The sequence below is a fragment of the Macaca nemestrina genome, chromosome 3, assembly GCF_043159975.1.
Source record: "Macaca nemestrina isolate mMacNem1 chromosome 3, mMacNem.hap1, whole genome shotgun sequence".
NCBI classification, from domain to species: Eukaryota; Metazoa; Chordata; class Mammalia; order Primates; family Cercopithecidae; genus Macaca; species Macaca nemestrina.
Window position 1 is genome coordinate 131,982,996 of NC_092127.1, and position 14,028 is coordinate 131,997,023.

The window sequence follows — 14,028 nt, forward strand, 5'->3', positions numbered from 1 at the left end:
ACATATGTAACAAACCTGCACATTATGCACATATACCATAGAACTTAAAGTATAATAATAATAATAATAATAATAATAATAATTTCTCATTTAAAAAAAAAAAGAACACCTTAAACGGTTTTCTGCCCCAGGTGGACCAGATGTTCCTTGCCCTCATTCCAGTAAACTGACAGCCTTCCAGTGTGGGTGTCATGACCATCATGAGTATGTCACATTGCTGCAGAGACTTTGTTTATGGCCAATTTTGGGACCAGATTATGGCCATATTTGGAGGCCTGTTTCCAACATCTGCCTTTGTCTGTATCTCTGTTATATTCATATATTACTTGTGTCATGTAGAAGTGATATTTCAATATCAAAATCTATGAAAGAGCTCTAATCAATTGACTTAAAGAAAAGTTAATTGCTTATCATACTAATAAAAGCTAGCTTGGATACCTTTGAGTTCACATGACTATAGTAATATTTGGTAACATTAAATTAGAAAATTTAACCTCAAAATTCTCTCCAATAGTATAAAATCTGACTTATGTTATATTAAATTAAGTAACCCTCAGTATGGTCACTGATAATTTATGTTGCTAACAGTTAAAATAGTTGTAGAATAAAAAGGTTTTTTGGGAGAGGTTTATAAAAACAGAAGGATGGGCCGGACGTGATGGCTCATGCCTGTAACCCCAGCACTTTGGGAGGGTGAGATGGGTGGATCATGAGGTCAGGAGATTGAGACCATCCTGGCTAACATGGTGAAACCCCATCTCTACCAAAAAAAAAAAAAAAAAAATTAACCAGGTGTGGTGGTGGGCACCTGTAGTCCCAGCTACTTGGGAGGCTGAGGCAGGAGAATGGTGTGAACCTTGGAGGCAGAGCTTGCAGTGAGCTGAGATCGCACCACTGCACTCCAGCCAGGGTGGCAGAGCAAGACTCTGTCTCAAAAACAAAACAAAACAAAACAAAAATGCAGGCGGCATAGATAGATAGATAGATAGATAGATAGATAGATAGATAGACCAAATGGATAAATAGAAAAATGAAAACTCAGGGAATGAGAAACTTTTGACTCTTGGGTGGTTACATGGTCACCCGCCTTCAGGAGCTGTAGCTGGACTACATTCACTAACTAAAGGTAAAAGTTACCAGTGGAATTTAGAGATGGATCATAGTCATACTCCCAGGTAGTTGGTTCACTGAATGCATAACCAAATGTAAACTAACAAGAAAACTACAAAATGTTACTTCCCTCAGTTAGTGCTATCTGTAATCACTAAAATGAAAGAAAAAGAATGCTGGATTTTGCCTTAAGACTGAACCAAATTTATGTGGGTCTTTCCCACCTCAGGAGTTAGTTCACTGAATGCATAACCAAATGTAAACTAATAAGGAAACTACAAAATGTTAATTCCTTCAGTTAGTGCTATCTGTAATCACTAAAATGAAAGAAAAAGAATGCTGGGTTTTGCCTTAAGACTGGACCAAATTTATGTGGGTCTTTCTCACCTAGCCTCAAAGCGACACACACAACACACACACGCGTGCGCGCGTGCGCGCACACACACACATACACACACACACAACTTAAGCCAGTGCAACAAAGTTACTTTTGAGACCTGTAGTTACCAAGATCCTGTTGTCAATGCGGAGAAAGGGAACACCAAGTTAACTATTAAACCCAGAGGGTGCAATGTAAAGAAATTGCTCCATTTTGTAGAGTAATATAATCAGTTTCTGAGAAACCTTTACTATAATGGATTGGAAAAAGTAATTTAAAGACAATATTTTTTATATTAAGTGCTACAGAATGAAAGAGCATGGGTTTATGCAGTTCCCACAACTCACGATTAAACAATCACTGAGGAGTATATGTGACCCAGCTTCACAAAAGGTGATTCCTAAGAAAACAAGCAGCCTAGTGGACTGAATAATTGCCACTGTAATGTTCTATCATCCTGAGAGAGGGACTGCCCAACTCACCCTGTAAAATTCCAGGTGGAGTTCCCCAGATGAAGCCCCTGATATGCTTCATATGAAAGCAATATGGGACTGGCTTTATGATGACCAGAATATTATTCAACTAAATATATCTATTACCCTGGTCATAGTAAATGCTATGGTTAATTGGGCCCCTTCTACCTGGGCATCCCCTGTGACATTACTCCTGCAGAATCAAACAAGTGTTTGAGAAGCCTTCCCAAATTTGCTATTCCTCATGGATCTTACCAATGCTATTAAAACATTAGGGTAATTTTTAAAAATGGGGAAGGCAAAAGGGAGTCAAAAGTCTCATCCCATCAAGGTGGAAATCTTTAGATGATTATTAAGAAATAAAATAAATAAAATAAAAATCGACAGGTTTAAAACAAAGACTTTTACAATGCTATCAAATGTGGGGTGAACCAAAGGGAGCGCCTACTGGTCTCCAAACATTAAAGGGACCTACACCAGTTTTTTGGTGTTTGCCTTAGATTGGATAATATTTTTCTCTAAAAAAAAAAAAAAAGCAAGATTTGTAATCTAATGGGAAAGCTGGCATTGCCTGTGGCAATGTTGAGGCAAGTTTAGATAAAGATTGACAAAAGACCTTGACTCTCTTGGCTCAACCCTATTTTAGGAGAGTTTATTTTTTACCAGAAAGGTAAATTGGTTTGAAGATAAAGAAGAAAAGCTCCTGGGATTAGGACATAAAATTGTAAATATTGAGAGGATTTTGAAATTTGAGATGTTTAAACAGGTTGGATGTAAGGTGGTTGTGACTCCTTTAACTAAATGTCTTATGAAAATGGGTATTCTATTTGACTGGGTGATATTTCCCAGTGTAGTTGTATAAAATTGAAGGCATGTAAACCTGCTCTTTAAGAAATGTTATTTGGACAGCTAAATGAATACTAGCCGAAGTCCTGGTTGAGACAAATTTTCCACTTCATGGCCCTTTGTAGAAAGTTTATTGAGGCTTGGGGCAAAAGCCTGTGAGCACTTTCAAATGGCAATTACTGGGACTTTGGACTAGAGAATTTCCACTTGAGAATCATTTACAGCTTTGCTATGGGATGTTAACTGAAACTACCTCTATGCTAGTGGGAACAATGGTGACTGAAAGAGCTCCATGGTAAAATAAAAATGGTTTATACAGGATATTGCTACCTGGGATGCAAGAAGGACATATTTATGAGCAGGGAGACTCTTTTTCCTTTAGGATGGACTCTAACTATGCGAGAAGCTATTATATTCTACAGTGCTTAATAAAAAGCTCTCACTATTACAAGAGCTGCTTATCTTGTGAATGGCAGTTCAAAAGTGAACAGACGCCATCTTGTTTGGAAAGCTGCTGCTTCAGTGAAAGAAGCGTCAAATAAATCTTTTTCTTATGAGTTTTTTATAGTTTAGAGCAATTGGGTAAAATTTGCTTTTGTAAGCAAATTTACCTTTCTATCTGACTTCTCCAAAATTTAGAAACTGTTCATGAGTCTTGATTTTGTGACAATATTGTTATTGGCATAAGTTTACTAAAAATACATATTTTTAAAATAGGACAATTGGAAACATTAGTTATTTTATCAAGGCTTTGACTAGAATATTTTTAGGTAAAGTTCCAGCAAAGCTAACTTGAAAAGAGCCAGTGTGGTTGATTAATTCTTGATGCACTTTATGTGAATAATAAGGCCAAGTATAATAATCCTGAAGCTTATTTTACACACAAATTGGTCTTACTGTAAGGTTTTTTTTAGTATGAAAAAGAACTAGAGAGACAGAGAAATTGTTTCAAAAGAAAAGTGACTTTTATTTTTGAATGCAGATTGAATCATGACTCATTTCTTGGCTGCAATAATCTCCTAAAGAATGCCAGTTTATCACTTTTCTTCATGTTTTTATTTTGCACCCTACTGGAATAGTTTGTTTGTTTGTTTGTTTTTCCTGATCTGACACACACATTCTCTTTTGTCAAATTATTGTTATTAATGTTTCCCAATTTCACTTCTGAGAAAATCAGAATAAAGCTGTTCTGAAGTCTAGAGATCATTTGACAAAACCTGTTCATCTTCCTCGTTTGAAATCCTATTGGGCTTTGTTATGCCCAGACCGTTTGTTCCCCAAAGAAGACCACCAGAGTCCAGAGTCAAAGCCAAGTGGCAAGGATCTTTTACTACAAGTTCGAACTTGGTCCCTCCATTCCACCGCATATACGAGGGCCCCGAACAATGCAAGTGCTTGCCTTTTATAGCCCGAGGTAAATAGGATACGTCAAGTTACAGAGGAACAAAGGAATTCTTTTGGTTACAGCACTACAATTGGTTAACATTTTAAGTTATACATTTAGCAGTTTTCTATTGGTTCCCGTGCTTTCAGTAAATCCACGAACGGCTGTGTCCTTATCGGAGACTTTCCAGGTGGTGTTTGTACTGGGCTCAGGAAGTTGAGTGATATATGGGGGATGTGTTTGTACTGGGCTTGGGAAGTTGAGAGATATATGGGGGGATGTGTTTGTACTGGGCTTGGGAAGTTGAGCCCGGGGCTGAGGAATGTGCCTGATTTATTTCATTCTTTTCATCTTGATTTAGTTTTTATTGCAAATGCCCTGCTACACAACTATACAAGTACCTACCTTCTGTTTCCAGGGACTACCACAGAAAGGGTGGGAGCATGAGATTGTAAGGGCCAGTTTTGAGGGACAGAATTAATTCAGACCCTCTAAATAAAGAATTGAAGATAAACAGCTGGTAAAACTAGGAACTTCACTTTCTGAGCTATTATATGGCATATGTTTATTTATCCCAACCTTAAAGAATTTTCTGCTTCCTGTAGAACTAAAGTAAAATTATAATAAAGAAAATATTACGATTCCTCATGACAAAGTGTCCTGGATATAATGCTCACAATTATGATATTTTATTTAGCTAGATACAGATTTGAAACAAATTTTTTAAACCACGTGAGAATAAATTACTAAAAGACTTCAAAAAGTCTTGCAGCACAGTAAAAGCCTCTTAATTGTATAACTAAGTGCGATAAATCTGTAACTAAGATTACCTTAGCTACACATAGTGGTTAAAGATAAGTTAGTTTTTTAACCTTTGACTTTTTGTTTCTTGGTTTTATATTAGTTTAAAAATTTTAAAGGTCAAATATAATGCTTGTCCATATTCACTCCTGTCTTGTATAGGACATTTAAATTGACTGTAAATATTTTGGCTCTAAGTCTCTTAGCCATAGGTGTCTCAACCATGGACAGTAGGAGCCCAGGGCTGGCAGCCATGCCATCCCAGCAATGCTATGGAACAAAATAAGAGGTTGTTCGCTATTGACCTTGCCTCCTGCAAACCCTGGCAAGAAGGGGAAAAATGTAAATCAAGAATAATATTCTAAGGCCCACAATCATCTGAATTAACCCTTCCTCTCATAAAGGGCATTCCAAAGTTAACCTGAAAAACTAGTTCAGGTGAAAGGACACAAAGATAGATGTGTATCCGCCCCCCACCCGCTACACCCTTGTTCTGCTCTCTAATCTTTGCACATACCAGAGATTTCGTAAGTTCTGTGAGTACCTGGTTTTCTGCACGTACCAGAGATTTTGTTTTGCACATACCAGAGATTTTGTAAGTTCTGAGGCAAGGTCACAAGACGTGTTTAAGTAAGATAAACTCTTGCTGCCATAAACCTGCTCTCCCGCCTCAAAGTTTGAACCAAAATATCAGAAATGGTGGGAACCAATCATAGTTAGCCAAATCGCCTTGTTCAAACACTAGCCAATCATATATCTGATTTGTATAATAACTCTATGCCCACTTTTCTTAAGCTATATAACACTGCTCGGAGCTCAGTGGGGGAGCTCTCCTGCCCGTCTCGTTTCACGAGTGAGGGAGAGTTCCAGGTTCGAACCTGTAATAAAGATCCTTGCTGCTTAGCTTTGACTCTGGACTCTGGTGGTCTTCTTCGGGGAATAAACGGTCTGGGCATAACAAATGGGGGCTCGTCCAGGATTTCCCCCAAGCCCACCAGACCCCCAAGTCAATGGATCTTAATCTGTAGGTAAGCCGGCTTTGTCACTGTCTCTGTCTTTGTCTCTGTCTGTCTCCCTGAAATTTCACGAAATCCGTAATCTGTAATCTGTATTGGTCTGTTTTATAAGTGGCATGGTCTTGGCGGACGCGCTAAAAGACAGCCACTCGGGACTGGTGGGAGACATCCCCCAGTGCCCATCTGGGGGCCTCCATCCTTGGTTGCCCCGTCTGACTCAGGTCGGAAGTCCGACACGCGCTCGCGAAGGCTCATCGTTTCTCACTGTCTGTCCGTTATTGTTAAGTGTTAAGTGTAAGTCCAAAACGAAATATAAAACCTTTTCTTCCCCTTCCAGGACTGGACCTGTCGGATACTCCCCTCTGTTTCACACTCATTTTCATCCCTCCTTCTCTTTGTAGGAGCAGTCCAAAGATGGGCAACAACCAGAGCATGCCGCTCTCACTCCTTGTTACCAATTTTAAGGATGTGAAGGCTCGGGGGCGTAACTTAAGCATAGAACTAAAGAAGGGAAAGCTAGTTACTTTCTGCCGTTCGGAGTGGCCCTCTTTCGGCGTAGGGTGGCCCTCCGAAGGAACTTTCTGTCTCTCTATTATTACTAAGGTAAAAACTAAGATTTTCCTGCCAGGGCAGTCAGGACATCCTGATCAAATTCCTTATATTCTAGTGTGGCAAAATCTTGTGGAAGACCCACCGCCCTGGATAACTCCATTCATCCTTGAGCCTTGCAAGGTCCTAGTAATGCGACCTACAAGACAAAGGACTCCCTCTGCTCCCTCGGCCCCTGTGCTGCCAGACAGCCAGGACCCCCTAACGTTAGAACCCACACTTCCCCCACCATATCCGCACCTTATCCCGCAGGACCCAGTCCCCCAGGGTGGTGCTTCCGTAGAGGGAAACCGAGAAGCGGAAGGAGCCGAGAGCGAAAGTAACCCGGGGGGGCCGGCCGGCCGAACGCGAGGCCGCGTACTGTGGGACCAAGCTTCCCGACTCCCTGACTCCACCGTAGCCCTGCCTCTCAGAGAAATAGGATCGCTCGATGATACCGGGCTCTCCCATCTCATGTATTGGCCTTTTTCCACTAGTGATTTATACAATTGGAAGTCCCAAAATGCTCGGTTCTCTGATAATCCCAAAGATCTAACCTCGTTGTTAGACAGTGTCATGTTTACTCACCAGCCAACCTGGGATGACTGTCAACAGCTCCTCTGAATCCTGTTCACAACGGAGGAGCGGGAAAGAATCCAAGTTGAGGCCAGAAAGCTGGTTCCAGGAGATGACGGCCAGCCAACTGCAAATCCTGACCTCATTAACGCGGCTTTTCCTTTGACCCGGCCCAGATGGGACTACAACACGGCAGAAGGTAGGGGACGACTGCTCATTTATCGCCAGACTCTAATGGCGGGTCTCCAGGCTGCAGCTCGCAAGCCCACCAATTTGGCTAAAGTATATTCTGTGTTACAAGCTAAGACAGAAAGCCCCGCTGTGTATTTAGAGAGATTAATGGAAGCTTTCAGATAGTATACCCATATGGACCCGGAAGCATCGGAAAATCAGGCTGCGGTAGTAATGTCCTTTGAAACCAGGCAGCATCAGATATTAGAAGAAAACTCCAGAAATTAGAAGGTTTAGAGGGAAAGCAGATTCAGGACCTCCTTCAGATGGCCCAGCGAGTTTATAATAATAGGGATACTCCAGAAGAAAAACAGTTCAAGGCAACCAAAGAAATGACCAAAGTTTTAGTAGCAGCTTTCCCCCAGGCAGGGAATGGCCAAAGCAGAAAGCAGACAAAGCAAGGCTCTAGGCAAGGATTAGAAAAGGATCAGTGTGCTTATTGCAAGGAACGTGGTCACTGGATTAAAGACTGCCCAAAGAAACGGAGACCAGCTAACCCTACCTCCGTACTCGTTACCCAGGACTCTGACTAGGGAAGAGGGGTTCGGACCCCCTCCCCGAACCCAGGGTAACTTTGCAAGTGGAGGGGTCCCCAGTTCGCTTCTTGGTCGATACTGGGGCGGAACGCTCAGTCCTAACCAAACCAATTGGAAAAATGTCTAAGAAAACATCCTGGGTGCATGGGGCCACAGGCATCAAAAAATACCCCTGGACAACCCAGAGGACTGTAGACTTAGGAACGGGAAAAGTCTCCCATTCCTTCCTAGTCATCCCAGAGAGCCCCTGCCCTCTACTAGGGAGGGACTTGCTGACAAAAATGGGGGCCCAAATCCACTTTGAGCCAGAAGGGCCCAAGATAACTGATTCCCAAAACAGGCCAATATCTATCCTGACTGTCACCTTAGAAGATGAGTACAGACTCCATCAAGAGCAAAAGCCCCCCGATCAGGAAATTGACTCTTGGCTCCAGCGTTTCCCTGAAGCGTGGGCAGAAACTGGGGGCTTAGGGCTAGCTAAACATCGACCTGCCATATTTGTGGAAGTTAAGCCAGGGACGGACCTGGTTCGGGTTCGGCAATATCCTATGCCCCTGGAGGCAAGAGAAGGAATTACACCCCATATCCGCCGACTCCTAGACCAGGGAGTCCTACGGGCTTGCCACTCATCCTGGAATACTCCACTGTTACCTGTTCGTAAACCCAACAGTACGGACTACAGGCCAGTACAGGATTTAAGAGAAGTTAATAAAAGGGTCATGGACATACATCCCACTGTGCCCAATCCATACACCCTTCTGAGTGCTTTACATCCCGAAAAATAGTGGTATACCGTTCTTGATCTAAAAGATGCTTTCTTCAGCCTTCCTCTGGCTCCCAAAAGTCAAGGACTCTTTGCATTTCAATGGACGGATCCTGAGAGGGGCATCAACGGTCAGCTAACATGGACCAGGCTGCCACAAGGGTTCAAGAACTCGCCAACTCTGTTCGATGAAGCCTTTCATGAAGATCTGGGTGAGTACCGGCGGCAACACCCTGAAATAACTCTTTTGCAATATGTTGATGATCTCTTAATAGCAGCCAGATCCCCGGAAACTTGTGTTCAAGGGACTGAGGACCTCTTGAAGACTCTGGGGGAGCTAGGCTACCGAGCCTCAGCAACAAAGGCTCAGATCTGCAAGTCGGAGGTAACTTATCTGGGGTACCTATTAAAAGGGGGGCAACGCTGGCTAACCAAAGCCCGAAAGGAAACAGTCCTACGCATCCCTAGACCCCAGTCGACACGGCAAGTGAGAGAATTCCTGGGGTCGGCAGGGTTCTGTAGGTTATGGATACCCGGATTTGCTGAGTTAGCCAAGCCCCCATACCAGGCAACAAAGGAACGGCAGCCCTTCAATTGGACGGAAGAGGCTGAGCTGGCCTTTCAACAAATCAAAACTGCCTTGTTATCAGCCCCCGCACTGGAGCTCCCTGATGTCTCCAAGCCCTTCCACTTATACGTAGATGAAAGTAAGTGTGTTGCAAAAGCCGTGTTAACACAGTACCTAGGCCCCTGGCAGAGGCCAGTTGCCTATTTGTCAAAAAAATTAGATTCAGTGGCTGCTGGCTGGACACCCTGCCTGCGGATAATCGCGGCGACCGCCCTAATGGTCCGAGACGCTGATAAACTTATCATGGGGCAAGAGTTGCGCGTTATAACCCCGCATGCCATTGAAGGCGTCCTCCGGCAGCCGCCGGACCGATGGATGAGTAACGCCCGGCTCACCCACTATCAAGGACTGCTGTTAAACGCCCTCAGAATAACTTTTCTTCCCCCAACCTCTTTAAACCCTGCTTCACTGCTGCCAAATCCAGACTTGGACGCCCCGTTCCATGAGTGCACTGAGATACTGGCTCAGGTGCATGGGGTGCGGGAGGACCTGCAAGATCGTCCGCTCCCCGACACAGAACTCACCTGGTTCACTCATGGCAGCAGCTACGTCCACCAAGGCCAGCGGTATGCAGGAGCGGCTGTAACGTCAGAGACTGAGGTAATCTGGGCGGAACCCTTGCCTCCAGGGACATCGGCCCAAAAAGCCGAACTGATAGCCCTCACACAGGCCCTCACCCTAGGGGCAGAGAAAAAACTAACAGTATACACGGATAGCCGCTGTGCTTTCGCTACTGCGCACATACATGGGGCCATCTACAGAGAAAGGGGACTATTAACAGCCGAAGGCAAAGAAATAAAAAACAAGCAAGAGATTCTAGCTCTATTAACTGCTTTGTGGAAACCAAAGAAATTGGCTATCGTACATTGCCCTGGACATCAGAAACCAACTACGCCAATTGCTCGAGGCAACTTCTTAGCCGATCAAACCACAAGGAGCATAGCAAAAGCTCCCAGTCAGCTCCTAGCACTCCAGCTTCCCGATCCTGGCCCGCGAAATTTGCCATGTTTTCCCGACTATACCGAACAGGATCGTGAATGGATGAACACGCTTCCCCTAAAACAGGTTAAAAATGGGTGGTGGACTGATATAAATGACCAAATCATCCTACCAGAAAAATTAGGATGGCAGGTGTTGGAACACATCCACCGGACAACCCACCTGGGTGCCCGGCGAATGATGGACTTAATCAGGCACGCCAAGTTTAGAATCAGGCGCATAGCTGAACTGGCCAGCGATGTCACAACAAATTGCAAAGCCTGCCAACTAAACAACGCTTGCCCCCAAACCCAGACCACTGCAGGAATTAGGTGTAGAGGAACTAGGCCTGGTATCTATTGGGAAATAGACTTTACTGAGATAAAGCCTGGAAAATATGGGTATCAGTACTTACTTGTCTTTGTAGATACTTTTTCAGTATGGACAGAAGTGTTCCCAACTAAGAGAGAAACTGCTTAGGTTGTAGCAAAGAAAATTTTGGAAGAAATCCTCCCCAGGTATGGCTTTCCCATCCAAATAGGGTCAGACAATGGACCAGCCTTCGTTGCTAAGGTAAGTCAGGATTTGGCTTCCATTCTGGGGGCAAATTGGACATTGTGCTTATAGGCCCCAAAGCTCAGGACAGGTAGAAAGGATGAATCGGACTCTGAAGGAGACCTTAACTAAATTGACCATGGAGACTGGCGCTAATTGGGTAGTACTTCTCCCCTACACTCTGTTCCGGGCCCGAAATACCCCTTACAGACTAGGCCTCACACCATATGAAATCATGTATGGCAGACCCCCACCCCTGGTCCCCAGTCTAAAAGATGACTTACTCAAACCTGAAACTGAAAATGTCTCTGAGCTCCTGTTCTCCTTACAAGCCTTACAGAAAATTCACCAAGAAATTTGGCTCAGACTACGAGAACTGTATGAGGCAGGACTTCCGCCGACGCCTCATCCGTTCCAGCCGGGAGACTGGGTCCTAGTCAAGCGCCACCAGCAAGAAACTCTTCAACCCAGGTGGAAAGGACCACTGCAAGTACTCCTGACTACTCCCACCGCTCTCAAAGTAGAAGGCATCGCTTCGTGGATCCACTACACACACGTCAAACCAGTGGACCCAACATCCGACCTTCTCGAGCCGTCTGGAGCACCGGTTACATGGACTGTAGACAAAGCTAAGAACAATCCCTTAAAGCTAACCCTGCGCCGTCACCCACATAGCTGTAACCATGTCTAGCTTGCCTATGCTTTTATGCCTTATACATCTGACTCTCCTAACTGCTGTGCCGTCTAATCCGTATGTCTGGAGGTTCTGGCTCTATGAGAACAAAACTCACCCCGGGGAAACCCCCCAAGCGGGTAAACTGCTAGCTAGTGCAGACTGCCCCCCCTCCGGGTGCAATACTCCAATTTACCTCAATTTCACTAATTTCCAAATTGCCCAACCGGGGATACCCATGATTTGTTTTGAATATGATCAGACTGAATATAATTGTAAGAATTATTGGTGGCACCAGAATGCAGGTTGCCCATACCACTATTGTAAAATGCACTCAGCCAGGGTATGGGACGAATACCCGAGAAAGTCTAACCTCCTCAGGACTTGCTACCCAACAGGGACTCCCAACATATTCACTTGGATAATAACAGATCCAGGGCACTCCTGGTGCACATCGCCCCAACATGGGGCAGTCTACTACGATGCCAGTAGTAGCTGGCCTAGTAGCCACCTGTACTTGTGGCGGAGTCTAGTCCAGATTCAACCCTTAATCCATACACAAATCCACAGACAGGAAACCAAGCTATCACAAGACTTGCAGCCCTTCTCCTGGCTAACCCTATTACAAGAAGGGCTAGCACTCGCCAACCTCACCGGTTTAGGCGACCTGTCCTCTTGCTTTATGTGTGCAACCTTAGGAAGACCACCATTAACCGCTGTTCCCCTTTCCTCCCCACCCACAAACTATATGCCAGATTCTAATTCATCAACAGTTGCAATACCTGATGTAGCCCTGTACCGTGACCCATACCAAGAGAAATACCCCTACTGTTATTCAGCATTTAGTAGCAGCCTCTGCAACCAGACGGCTACATACCCTAATAGCCCCATATGTGCTTCCCCTGGTGTGTTCTTCTGGTGTAATATGACTCTGTTAAAAACTCTGTCCAGAAGCATCTCTGACGGACAGTTGTGCATCCCTGTTACACTAGTTCCCCAATTGACCCTGCTGACCCTGGCAGAGTTCATAGGCTGGGCAGGGACTGCCCCAACTGAAACTGCGCGACATAGACGAGCAGTTTTTCTACCACTAATTGCCGGAATATCCTTAACCACCTCTGTCATCGCAGTGGGGTTAGCAGGAGGGGCCCTACAACACTCCATGATAGAAAACGACAAGCTGTTACAACAGTTCTCTGTTGCTATGGAAGACTCCGCCTATTCCCTAGCCTCCCTTCAGTGGCAGCTCACCTCCCTAGCACAGGTCACCCTTCAAAACCGCAGAGCCTTAGACTTACTCACGGCTGAGAAAGGAGGTACCTGTATGTTCCTCAAAGAAGAATGCTGTTTCTATATAAATGAGTCAGGGTTAGTTGAGGAAAGAGTCCAACGCCTACACGAACTAAGCTTAGAAATGAAAAAGCAACAATTCACTACAGCCACTAACAATTGGTGGAGCTCTTCAATGTTTTCCCTTCTGGCACCCCTTTTAGGCCCCCTAATGTCTTTACTACTTCTATTCACTATAGGCCACTGTGTGGTAAATAAAATTTTACAATTTGTCAGAGAAAGGTTTGATACCATCCAACTAATGGTCCTCAGTAGCCATCACCAGCCTCTCCTGCACCCAGAAAGTGAGGCTATATTATAAGACTCTGGAAATCCAAGATTGGACATCCAGTTACTTATGAGAAGGGGGAAATGAAAGGACACAAAGATAGATGTGTACCCGCCCCCCACCCGCCACACCCTTGTTCTGCTCTCTAATCTTTGCACATACCAGAGATTTCGTAAGTTCTGTGAGTACCTGGTTTTCTGCACGTACCAGAGATTTTGTTTTGCACATACCAGAGATTTTGTAAGTTCTGAGGCAAGGTCACAAGACGTGTTTAAGTAAGATAAACTCTTGCTGCCATAAACCTGCTCTCCCGCCTCAAAGTTTGAACCAAAATATCAGAAATGGCGGGAACCAATCATAGTTAGCCAAATCGCCTTGTTCAAACACTAGCCAATCATATATCTGATTTGTATAATAACTCTATGCCCACTTTTCTTAGACTATATAACACTGCTCAGAGCTCAGTGGGGGAGCTCTCCTGCCCGTCTCGTTTCACGAGTGAGGGAGAGTTTCAGGTTCGAACCTGTAATAAAGATCCTTGCTGCTTAGCTTTGACTCTGGACTCTGGTGGTCTTCTTCGGGAAATAAACGGTCTGGGCATAACACAGGCCGTGATGGAAATGGGGGAATTGGAACATGCTCCATTAAAGCCTCCTCCATATTGGAATTCAGGAAAAGTTGACAGCATTACATCACCACAGAACAAAAGACTGATAGAATAGACTCATTAAGTTTGATAAGAAACATTTATAACCTATTCTTTCTGAAGCCTGTTACCTGGAGGCTTCATCTGAATGATAAAACCTTGGTATCCACAGACTCTTAACATACAATTTTTTTTCTATTGATTCTAATGCTTTAGACAATAAGATA